Source organism: Apium graveolens, chromosome 3, assembly GCF_009905375.1.
Source record: "Apium graveolens cultivar Ventura chromosome 3, ASM990537v1, whole genome shotgun sequence".
NCBI lineage: Eukaryota > Viridiplantae > Streptophyta > Magnoliopsida > Apiales > Apiaceae > Apium > Apium graveolens.
Genome location: NC_133649.1, coordinates 41,111,567 through 41,123,204, shown reverse-complemented (window position 1 = coordinate 41,123,204; position 11,638 = coordinate 41,111,567). Strand labels below are relative to the sequence as shown.

The 11,638-nt window shown below is 31.3% G+C and overlaps 1 long non-coding RNA gene across 1 annotated transcript; it reads right to left on the bottom strand.

Annotated features, from left to right (window-relative positions):
• Positions 1-3,804: 3,804 nt before the first annotated feature.
• Positions 3,805-9,018, bottom strand: LOC141712186 (uncharacterized). The gene is made up of 3 exons (XR_012571538.1): positions 8,837-9,018; positions 7,116-7,256; positions 3,805-4,047 (listed from the first exon to the last, which is right to left on the bottom strand). It is a non-coding gene; the product is annotated as an uncharacterized LOC141712186 (long non-coding RNA).
• Positions 9,019-11,638: the final 2,620 nt, after the last annotated feature.

Here is an 11,638-nt window from a genome sequence, read left to right as displayed (position 1 = left end):
TTTAAGGTATTGGAACATTCATTTTGATCAGGCAGCCCAGTCGTATGGGTTTGATCAAAGTTTAAGCGAAGCATGCGTGTATAAGAGATGTGAGGGAAATGCAGTGATTTTTCTAGTGCTATATGTTGATGACATTTTGCTCATTGGAAACAATGTTAAGATGTTATCTTCAATAAAGGCATGGTTGTTCAAACAATTCGAAATGAAGGACTTAGGTGAAGCGGCATACATCATTGGGATCAAAGTTATAAGGGATCACAAGAAAAAGATGTTGGCTTTATCTCAGAAGCCCTACATAGATGACGTATTAGCTCGTTTTAACATGCATGATTCCAAGAAGGGTAGTTTACCTTTCAGGCATGGAGTTTCTCTATCAAAGAGTCAGTGTCCTTCGACACCTAAGGAGATAGAGAACATGAAGGCAGTTCCTTATGCTTCAGCATGCGGAAGCCTAATGTATGCCATGTTATGTACAAGGCCTGATATCAGTTTTGCCGTGGGCATGGTTAGCAGATACCAGTCTAACCCAGGACAGGAACATTGGAGTGCAGTAAAAACAATACTAAAGTACTTGCGTAGAACTAGGTAGTATATGTTAGTTTACAGGTCCTCGGATTTGTTGCCTTTGGGATATACCGATTCAGATTTCCAGACATATTGGGATAAGAGAAAGTCTACCTCAGGATGTGTTTTTACCGTGGGAGGTGAAGCCGTAATATGGAGGAGTGTAAAGCAGAAATGCATTGCTGACTCAACCATGGAACCGAGTATGTGACAGCCAGTGAGGCAACCAAAGAGGCTATATGGTTCTGAAACTTCCTGCTGGATTTGGATGTAGTTCCTAATTTGCCACGGCAAATCATGATTTATTGTGATAATACTGGTGCAGTGGCGAATACCAAGGAGCCACGGGCCCATAAGGCAGGGAAACACATAGAGCGTAAATATCACCTCATACATCAGCTCGTTAAGCGAGGAGATATTATTGTGGCTGATATAGCATCAAAGGATAACCGGGAAGATCCTTTCACGAAGAGCTTACCAGCTAAGGCTTTTCAGGAGCACGTGGAAGCGATAGGAGTCAGACACTTGGTCACATAGTTATATAGTTGGTGGTGGATTGATTATAATAAACACTGACATACTCAAAGAATAGCTTAAGTATAAGTGGGAGATTGTTGGGGTATATACAGAACTATTCGTTTGAAGTATATAATAATCTTTTGAGAATCTTGAATGCATGTTTTCACAATGTATGTATATTATCTATTGTAGACAATCTAGTATCAAATGGGATAACAGAAGATTAGATTGTCAGACTCCTTATATAATATAGTAAAAGGTTCACAGTCTAAGTGGTGTTAGACAAACCAATGGAACGACTGAAGTAGTATTTGAAAATAGTTTATCTTGACTATTGAATAATACTTTTGCATATTGAACAGGATCGAAATAGTAGAATAGTTCTTTTATTCAGACAATAAAGAACTAAGATTCTACTAAATTATTACTGCTTAGGTTCTTAATCTGGATATAGTGATTAACACTTGTGTTTAATGCACATGCCTTGATTCATACATTAAGTGATTTATTTTATATTACGAATTTATGTATTGGGCAATGACATTATATATAGATTGGGATATCGACTATAAAAGGAAACCATGTCCGAAGAACAGTTTCGGGTGATGATGTCCTCTTGAAAGCTCATAAAGATACTTGTGTTTTAGTCCTGCAGGTAGATTTGTTCTTGCACAATTATAAGGTTGAGTGGATGATCAAGGATAAAAGATATTGATTAAATTGATTGTCAGAAATTATTTTAATCAATGGACATGCGATATCTTAAACATGGGGAATTTAATAAGCAAATAATATGGGAGATGAATTAAATATTTAATTTACGGAATTAGGAAAGGTAGTGCAAATATTAATTTTTTAGTGGATTGAATTAATATTTAATGACATCTGGCTTGGCCCAGAATGTCATTGGGAGGCCTGACCTAATTATCAATGATCCCTACTGTAGCCTATAAATATTCTAATTCTCCTGAAACTGAAAAAAGGATAACAACACAGACGTGTGCGTGCATGTATGTGCGATAACACATAAAATAACATCCTAGGGTTTGAGAGAGGCAAACGTTTTTCTCAAGGAGTCAGCTAGGGTTTTAGATTTTCGGAGCGATCAGGAGAGGTACACCTTGGGAAATCGAAACCCACACTTCGTTCAAAAAGAATCGAGGAATACAGTAGAAGACGTGGATTTGAATCGCTTGCGCCGTAGCGATTAAGGTTAACGTTCTGTTTGAACTCTCTATAGAAAAATTCATATCATAAAACGTAGGGCCGAGATCCTGTTGTCCCAACAGATATTTGATATAATATGTTGATAGGTTAATAAAACCATGATTCGAGTAAATAATTATATTGATGTTATGTAATATATATAGAGATTAAGAAAAAGAAAGAGAGATGCAGGATAGACGGCTAAAACAAAAAGGCAGATCATTCTTTTATTCCTATATATATATATATATATATATACAAGTCACCCATATATATAGGTATACAAGGTATGGGTTAAAAGAGAGTTAAAGGCTATAAGTTCAGTCAATGAAAGGCCAAAGGTCTAGGTGATGAATATTGAAGAGACATTTAATAACTAATTATTTATAATATAACACCCCCTGGATGTCTCTTATGTGAAACAATGTTTCGCTTGAACCACACTAGAGAAACCTGTTGGAGAAAGACCTAGTAAAGGAACAAGAACATCACTTCTTAATGCGCAAGTAAAGTTGCCTTGTTAAAAATCTCACCCGGAAAATCCTGTGGAAAAATTATGGTTAAGGAAAAAAGACTACTGCACACGTATAACTCCCCTGATGATATTGTCACATATTATATGTGACTTAATGAGATTTATTTGTTGTAAATCTTTTCAAATAAAGTCGTCCACAACGCATTGCACAATACATGATAAATCCTTCATTAAGTTGTGTAGTTAGCCCATCATAAAATTTGTATAATTTCGATCCTTCTGAGAAATCACATCTTAATGTGTTATGTCGAATCTTTATTATTAGTTATATACGTACATATACAACCATCTTCATGAAGTGTCAAATCACAATATCGATGTATCATTATAAGAAGTGCAGGCAATTATTAATTTTATAGCATGTCAAAATATATCTATAATAAAATCGATATATAATTCATTGAGATCAAATTTTGAGAATTAGATTAAACACTGTAAAAATCAATTCAAACCTTTTTCGAATAATTTTTTTTTTTTTTTGCCACCATTTTCGAATAAATTAGTGTACATCAAATAAAAAATAACTTTGTGTACCTTCAGGATTCCTATATTTTTATATTGGGCTTGGGCTTGTATTAATATCTAGTACATGAGTTAAGGTGGGGTTCATTTTTTATCACAAGTACAAAATATAGATTTACGGATTTTCTGGTGTATGTTTACGGGAGCTCAAATTGATTGGTGTAGTTTTTGGACATGCAGATGATCCATCATTATTTAAAAATAGGAGTCATTTGCAGAAAGCTAAACATACAAAATATATAGTATTTATTGTGAGGTCATGGGCCTACACTATATATTGCTGAATACATTATATTCACCAAGGAACCTTCTGATGCCGTATTTTTTCATTGCCGATATGAATGGTCATGGAAATACAACAAAACTGAGACAACAATCAATCAGAAACCTTGCACATTTCTCTGGTAAGTGAATGTAATACATGTCTTCTACTTATTCATGATATATGCATATCTTGCTTCAAATAAAATATAAACTATACAATAAAAATTATAAATGTTTATACATGCATATGATCTTAATTATCCGTGCCACAAGTTCCAACACAGGTTTTTGTTAGTAGTTCAGGGAATAAAAGCTTCCTATATAATTCATATCTGTTGAAGCACAATTACAGAATGGATTTGGACACTCAACAGGGTCGCTGCTATTACTCCATCAGATCCAGCTCTACCATCTACAGGAAACAACCTCATAGGCATCTGAGTCATAGCCACATTATTAATTTCTTTAAGTCAATTGAAAGCAAGGATAGGGAATACAATAATAGAAATTAATCATAACTTCCTTGTTTTCTTGGTTCCCAACAGTTGCTAACAGCAGGGTTCATATCCTTTAGAAAAATAACAATACGATCGAGATCATGTAGTTACTGTAACTATTAGTGTCTCATATTAGTGTGTAAGGAAACATGATTACTGCTCAAAACTTTGCATACATAAAAAATATTTGTACATAACAATTTATAACTTACATCACAGGAATAACTACCATTTTCAATTTTTTTATGACAGACTCTCAGGAGGCATAATCATAAATTCTCCTCCCGTGGGATTCAAACATGTGACCAAGAGAATAGTTATCCCTTCTTTAACCAACTGAGTCAACCCTTGCGGGCCCCATTTTCGGTTTAGTTCAACTCCCACTTGAATATTCAAGATGCACATTAAAAAAATCTGGTTACAGCAATTTACAAACACACACATAAAATCAGAAACACAAGATATACATATAACAAAATATACAACCTTTCTTGGAATAATTTGATGTTTTCTATGTGGAATGTTTTCTTTAGCTTCTTGCAGTCAAAATAAAAATTCAAGGCAAACCAACAACGATATAATCTTCTCCCCCTTTGAATACATGATGGTTTAACAGTGAAGTAGTAATTTTATTTAGTCCTACTAATTTATTTGGTATTTCTCATAGATCAGAAGAACACTTTTTTTTACAATTTTTGTTTGGTAAAGCCCTAGTTCAATTTTTTAAAAAAAGAGGCTGAATCTGAAATGACAAATTTGTGAGTCATATTATTGAGTCATATTAAAGTAAGGACATATTTGTAGTTTTGCAGATATTTTTCTAGCATATTTTGCCCCACAGGTCATTTTCTAGTAACATATAATAACTTGTGGATATACGAGATTTGGATTAATAATGGTAAAATGCGACAAAATAATTAGCATGGAAAAATGAACACTTTATTATAGTACATGTGAAAAAGAGTGTTTTCATTTTCATGGTGCCCGATTTTGTAGCTTCCTCGTGCTACAGAAAAAATAGCTTCCCACTCCATGAACCGGGCTGCCAAAAACTTTTTACTAAGTTACGCAGCAAGAAGAATAACCTGGATTGACGCTGGAACCCAATAGTTGTACAAAATTGAGGAATAGAAGTTTCACACCACCTTAAGTTTTATATGGTTATCCTAATAGGTTTTTTGGTACCTTGTACATGTGAGCTCACTAATATATGTCACCACAAAGATTTAACATAGCACGCTGGAGGACAATCTAGATAAGAAGAAATGTAGAGAACAAACACAAGATAACTGGAATTTACATGATAAAGAAAATAAAGGTCTTATGCTATCAGTTAGCATTGACGGGTTTTTTGCATAACAAAATTAAAGAACTAATCATAAAGAGGCCTATATCAAGTTTAATAATAAGACCTGATGTAGAGGAGGTAACACGTTTCTAGTTATGTTAGATCTGATAATGTTTCAGCAGAAAATTATTCAACTAAAAGAAATCATTTTCATTTTAAAGAATCTGCATTTCCACTACACCTTGTTTTACTACTAAAAATATATTCTCACGCTTCTTTATTTCTTTAATTCTACCACTATCAGATTCAATATCGGAGATTAGTTTGGAGAATCATCTTTCCTTGATTGTAATATTATATTTAAACAAACATACTAAAGATAAGTTTTTCATTTTAATGCTGGGAAAATTTTGTGACTGACTTTTTTGTGTTATAAACAAACATACTAAATCTGATAATGTAATTGGATTGTGTTTATTGATCAGCCTATAAAAATTAATTAGGAAAATAAAATATTTCTTCTAAAATTGGAGGTGAACCGTCACTCAACAATATTCGAGTTCATTTTGCTATCAATGTTTTTACTTTAAAACCAGAAATGGCTTAAACCTACTTCATCTTTTAAAATTGATTTTTTGCGTTTTAGGAGACTTAAGATATTTGGTTTTGTTGAGTGGTGTGCTAGTAATATACTTGCAAGCCTCAACACCGGTTAACAACCTATTCTACATTATAACCACCTGCATTTCTAATTCTTAGGTGTAAATTTATACATTCTCTCAGATTTGTTTTATATTTTTATTTAATATTTATGGTTCAAAATTCAATTTCTATCTTATTTAGATTAATGGAAAATAAAGTATATAAATTTATACTTTTTAGTTTTGTAATTATAATCTCAAAAAGCACATTAATCCTAAATTTTTAATTTTCATTATTTTCTAAATAATTTTCAACTAATATGATTATAGGTGGTGCTTCCAATGCATAAGTGTACAACAAAAGAGAAAGTGCCGGAATGATCATATAGGTGTTCAATTATCAGATTCCTTAAAACTTTTATTTCTTAAATTCGAAATTAAACGTGAGCTGAAGACATTAGAGGAAGTGATAGTAAGATCATAGTATTTATTCTATTAATTGATACTCCTTATCTACTGGAATCGCCTATCGCTTTTGCTCATGGCTCTACTATTGTATTTTTTTTTACACTATTTTACTGATAAGGGATTCTGTGATTCACATGAGAAGTATTTTTTTTCTAAAGAAGTTTGGTCAACTAATTGTAAGTTATGTTAAAATAATTGGCGCCAAACCACCAAAGCAATTCTCACCACTGCCTCAAAAATATAGGTGCAGATACACTTTTGGTTGCCTTAAGAGTACTTTAACTTTTTTGCGATTAATTTTTTTACTTGCAATTAGTTTTATTTGAAGGGGACCTAGACATTTGGCGGGTGATGAAGGAATCGAGTCAACTCAACCTTCCGTTAGATATGCTAAAGTCTAAATCGAGTCATATATTTCATTTATCTGATTATCCAGTTTTTTGTCCAAGTTTAAATCAACAGCTAAAAATACCTTTTACTTTAAACTTTAATGATAAGCTCTGTATATATAGCGTAATCTACAGTTACAATTTAACACGTAGCACGATGGTTATGATGTTAATATAACTAAAAATAGTCAGTGACATGAATAACATAAACGAAGTTCATACCTTCATTTTTCTGGTCTAACTTATAGTTACAAACAGAACTTCTTGTGCTCGTACATTCTTGAGACATCCTTTAATTTTTCTGTTGTGTTTCTCAATAGTTTGATATGAGTAAAACCAATAGGTAGAGTCTGAGAAGCACCGCTAACATGTCACGTCGCATATAAAAGATTTAGTTAGATAAACAACAAGTACATGAGTCACAAGTAATACAAGATACCCCAGGAACCAAACTTAAACTACATAATTAATATCAACTCACCTTTAAATGTATCCAACAATAATTATCCAAGTAATTAGCACAAAGAAAGGTAATTAGAAAACTCTTAATCAAATCAATAATGGTAATGTATTTCCTATTCAACAAACCCCTACAAGTCAACCTTACTGAGACCTTGATTCTCACTCTATATAGTCTGTGGCAAGATGCTCTGTATTTCGTAACGCACGGGTGTGGTAGTCTATTATTTCAGGAATAATAGTGGTATACTGGTAAATTCACAGGGTTTTTTTTTGGCTCATTTTACCCCGTGCTACTATCCGTGATCTATTATAGTAACAATACATTGATTGCAACCAAATCCATTCCCAAGCCTAGCTCACCTGAAATTTTATGTCAACTGAAAATACAAGCTAATTGACATGTGATAAAAATTCGTTTATTATATATTACGCTGATGACCCTGTACTAATTCAGGGTATATTTTGTATTAACAGGGTACCAGCATTATAAAAAAAAATCAAAATGTCCAACCACAACAGCTGGTTCACCAAATAGTTCATTAAGTGAAGCATGAAATTAAGGAAGTCACGTACTCACTCCCTAAACTAAAGCCCGACTAAACAAATTACAAACACATACTGAATAAACAAAATGCTGGACTGCACACAACTGAGCACTTGCTTTAAGAAAATGAGTTTATGCCTGAAGTTTTATGCCTGAAGTTTTGTGGGGGAGAGTACGCACAATGATGGGACTATGGTTTTTTCCTATTACAAGGATGGTGCAACTAATCCAACCTTTCTATACTTTGCCCATAGATTGAAGGAGGTCAAGTGTTGAAAACATGCCTTGGCATCGCTAAAGCCTTGCATTAATCTAAATTATCAGACAACTATCTTATTTTATATTAATGTTTTACCATTGAGTTCTTTTGCTCCCATATTTTCATGGTTTTTCGGATGGAAAAATTAAACGGTTATCAAGGATTGTTAAAGGGAAAAAACTTGGTGAGAGATTTTGTAATAAAGCATCAATGTTCTATCATTTCTTGTATATCAATGAGCTGATCAGGTTGGACCGGAGCAATGGCAGAAAGAAATCAACGGCATGTAACACTCTCAAAAGCAAAGAGGCGGAAAAAGGCAAAATCTAAAATTTAAACAAAAAGTTGTTTCTTGTCTTTTCTGTATATGCGCTGAATTTCAAAGTTGCCTTACAGGTGATATTCAACAAAGAAGACAAACACACATTTAAAATTTAGGGACTACTTGCAGAAAATACATATACATGAATTAACTACACAATTGCTTGTTGTAACACAAAATTCAAGCTTAATTTCTCATCTATGCCTTACACATACCACACTAATATATGCACATATACATAGAAATACACCAAAGCTCATTAAAATAAAAAAATTGGTATTTGGTATCCAACATTGCAAAAGTCACAGAACCCACTTACTATGCAGCATCGTCAATCAAGTGCTTATTTGATTTACCTTATAAGAACAGACCCTAAAACTGATAATGAAGATTGAGATTATTGGCAAGCGGAATCAAGCGGCGAATAGATGAAGTAAATTGCAATTTAACATATGTCTGATGGCATATCCCCGTCCTTTCCGATTAGCCATTCATGTAAGGGGTCGTTTGGCAAATCTGGATTATTTATATATGAATTATTAATATTTCTGAATGATCCGATTGAATCAAAAATCTGAATGTCGAATATATAAAACTGTTTGGTGTCAATTTTTTAAGATTTCTGAATAATTAAATTTTGTAATTAATTACTTTTTTATTTGTAATATTTATGCTTAACCTTTTTTTAATTTTTTTTATTACTTGTTATGATTAGTTTTATGATGTACTCATTAAATTTTATGTTTTTTGAATGATTAAATTTTGCGAGTAAATTCATTAATTCATTTGTCAGTTAGCTAACAAAAAAAAATTATTTATCATATTATTTATATATAAGTTTTAGAGCAACACGATATGAGATATGAATGAAAGAATTTATATCTAGATTATACTATAATAACCGGAATGTGGTATAATTTGGTTCAACGGTTATTTCCTAATTTTGGTTATTAAAATAATAAATAAATAGTTTTATATATTCGTTAAACTACCAAATTATTAAACTACTAAACATAGTTTACTTATCTAATTAAACTATGACCATAATTTTTTCCTATTATTAAGAAATAAATAAATAGTGTTATATATTCGCTAAACTACTAAATTGTTAAACTACTAGATATAGTCTATTTATCTTACTAAATTAAGACAACATATTATCCTATAATTTTAATTATAAATTTATAATTAGTATATATTTATATAAATATTTTAAAATTATAATATAACGAAATAAAAAAATTTAAATATTAACGGAACCCGCATGGCAAGGATTTAAGCTAGTAGTAGTAGGTAATAATAAAATATTGAAATAGAAATAAAAAATAGTGATAAAAAGGGAACTTCAAGACTACCAGACAGTATATGATTCATTCGGATAGATAGAATTTTCTGTATGAATCGCTAAGGGATACATGAATCATTCAAATACAATAAAAATTCAAACAAACAATCTGAATAAAAGATTCGGTCATACCTGATTCATTCAGAAGCATTCAGCCCCAAACAAATGAAGTCAACTCTCTGGTAAAATTCGATTTAATGTAACCAAGTGGATGGCATTTTTGTTAATCCACGATAGCTAAGGGTAAATTGGTCTTTTACCTTTTTGTCCTCGTTTAATCTATACTATATACTATATACTATATCTATATTATATTATAATAACCGGAATAAAGATAATTTGGTTCAACGGTTTGATTCAACGATAATTCCCTAATTTTGATTATTACAAAAATAGATAAATAGTATTATATATCTAATAAACTACTAAATTATTAAACTACTACTAAATATAGTATACTTATCCTACTAAACTACGAATACAACTTATCATATTATTAAAAGATATAAATAATAGTGTTATATATCTGCTAAACTACTAAATTGTTAAACTACTAGAAATACTCTATTTATTCTACTAAATTACAACCACATATTATTATATTATTTTTATTATAAATTTATAATCATTATATATTTATATAAATATTTTAAAAATATAATATAACTGAAAAAATAAAATTTTAAAATATTAATGGGAATCCGTGCATCGCATAGGATTTATGCTTGTATACAGTAAGAGAAGAGATAATGTTTCTTAGTACGTCAGTGTGCTGAATTAAAAAGATAGTCTATATTTTTATGCTCTCAAGTCCATATGAATGATTACACAGGGGTCCTATTTATAGGTGAACTGTACCTTCTAATACAACTAGCTAGCAAGTGAGCCCGTGCTTTGCACACCGGAAGTTTTTGCTTTATACAACATTATTTAATAAATAATATGTCAATTTTTAGCATACCTATAATTTATAAAATTATTTAAACATCAAATATAACATGTTTTCATATAATTATTTAAAAATTTTAATAGATATTGTGATAAAAAGGCAATAATTTATCATATATAAAAATTAACTAATATTATTAACTAATGTCATATAAATACAACCTGATCGTTTTACACCCATCTTTTCCGGTTCTGGAACAATAACATTAACACTTCTCTGAGATTCCTTCGGCATTAGGAGTTTCAATTATCCGAACATCAATGCGAGTTTAATTACTGGAGTAGTTGTATTTTGGTAAAAATGGCAAACCTCTGTCTGTTATAAAAAAGATGGACCTTGCCTTTTAAAAATAAAACAAATTGTAGTGTGCCTAATATTTGTGAAGCACTGTCTAAAAATAAAGAAACTTTTTTTAGCAAAAAAGGAATAAAGGTACATTTGTTGAACGTATCAAATTTAATTTGTTGCTCAATCTCTACAGTACGATCGGTGCGTGGTCTAATCTGTGAAGAAGGGAGCCGAAACCTAACATGACTTTTTTGGGAGGATGGCCTATTGTTCAAGATCCTTGATAATGGGCTTTGAACTATATCATAAAAAAATGGAATGATTTTTTGAGTTGAATTTGTTGTATCAAGTACATTGATTATAAAAATTTCATTTCTTAAATTTATAACTACTAAATCTATTTTTTTAGAAATAGAACCTGGCGAGGTTGTCCCATGAGGTATGTTATGAGGTGGAGCGGGAGTAAATGTCGTATTACCAAAATAGTCGGAAGAACCTACATAAAACGATGCAAGGATGAGATTAATAAACAAATGTATGCTTTACCTTTATATTTTTATAGATGTAGACTCCAGC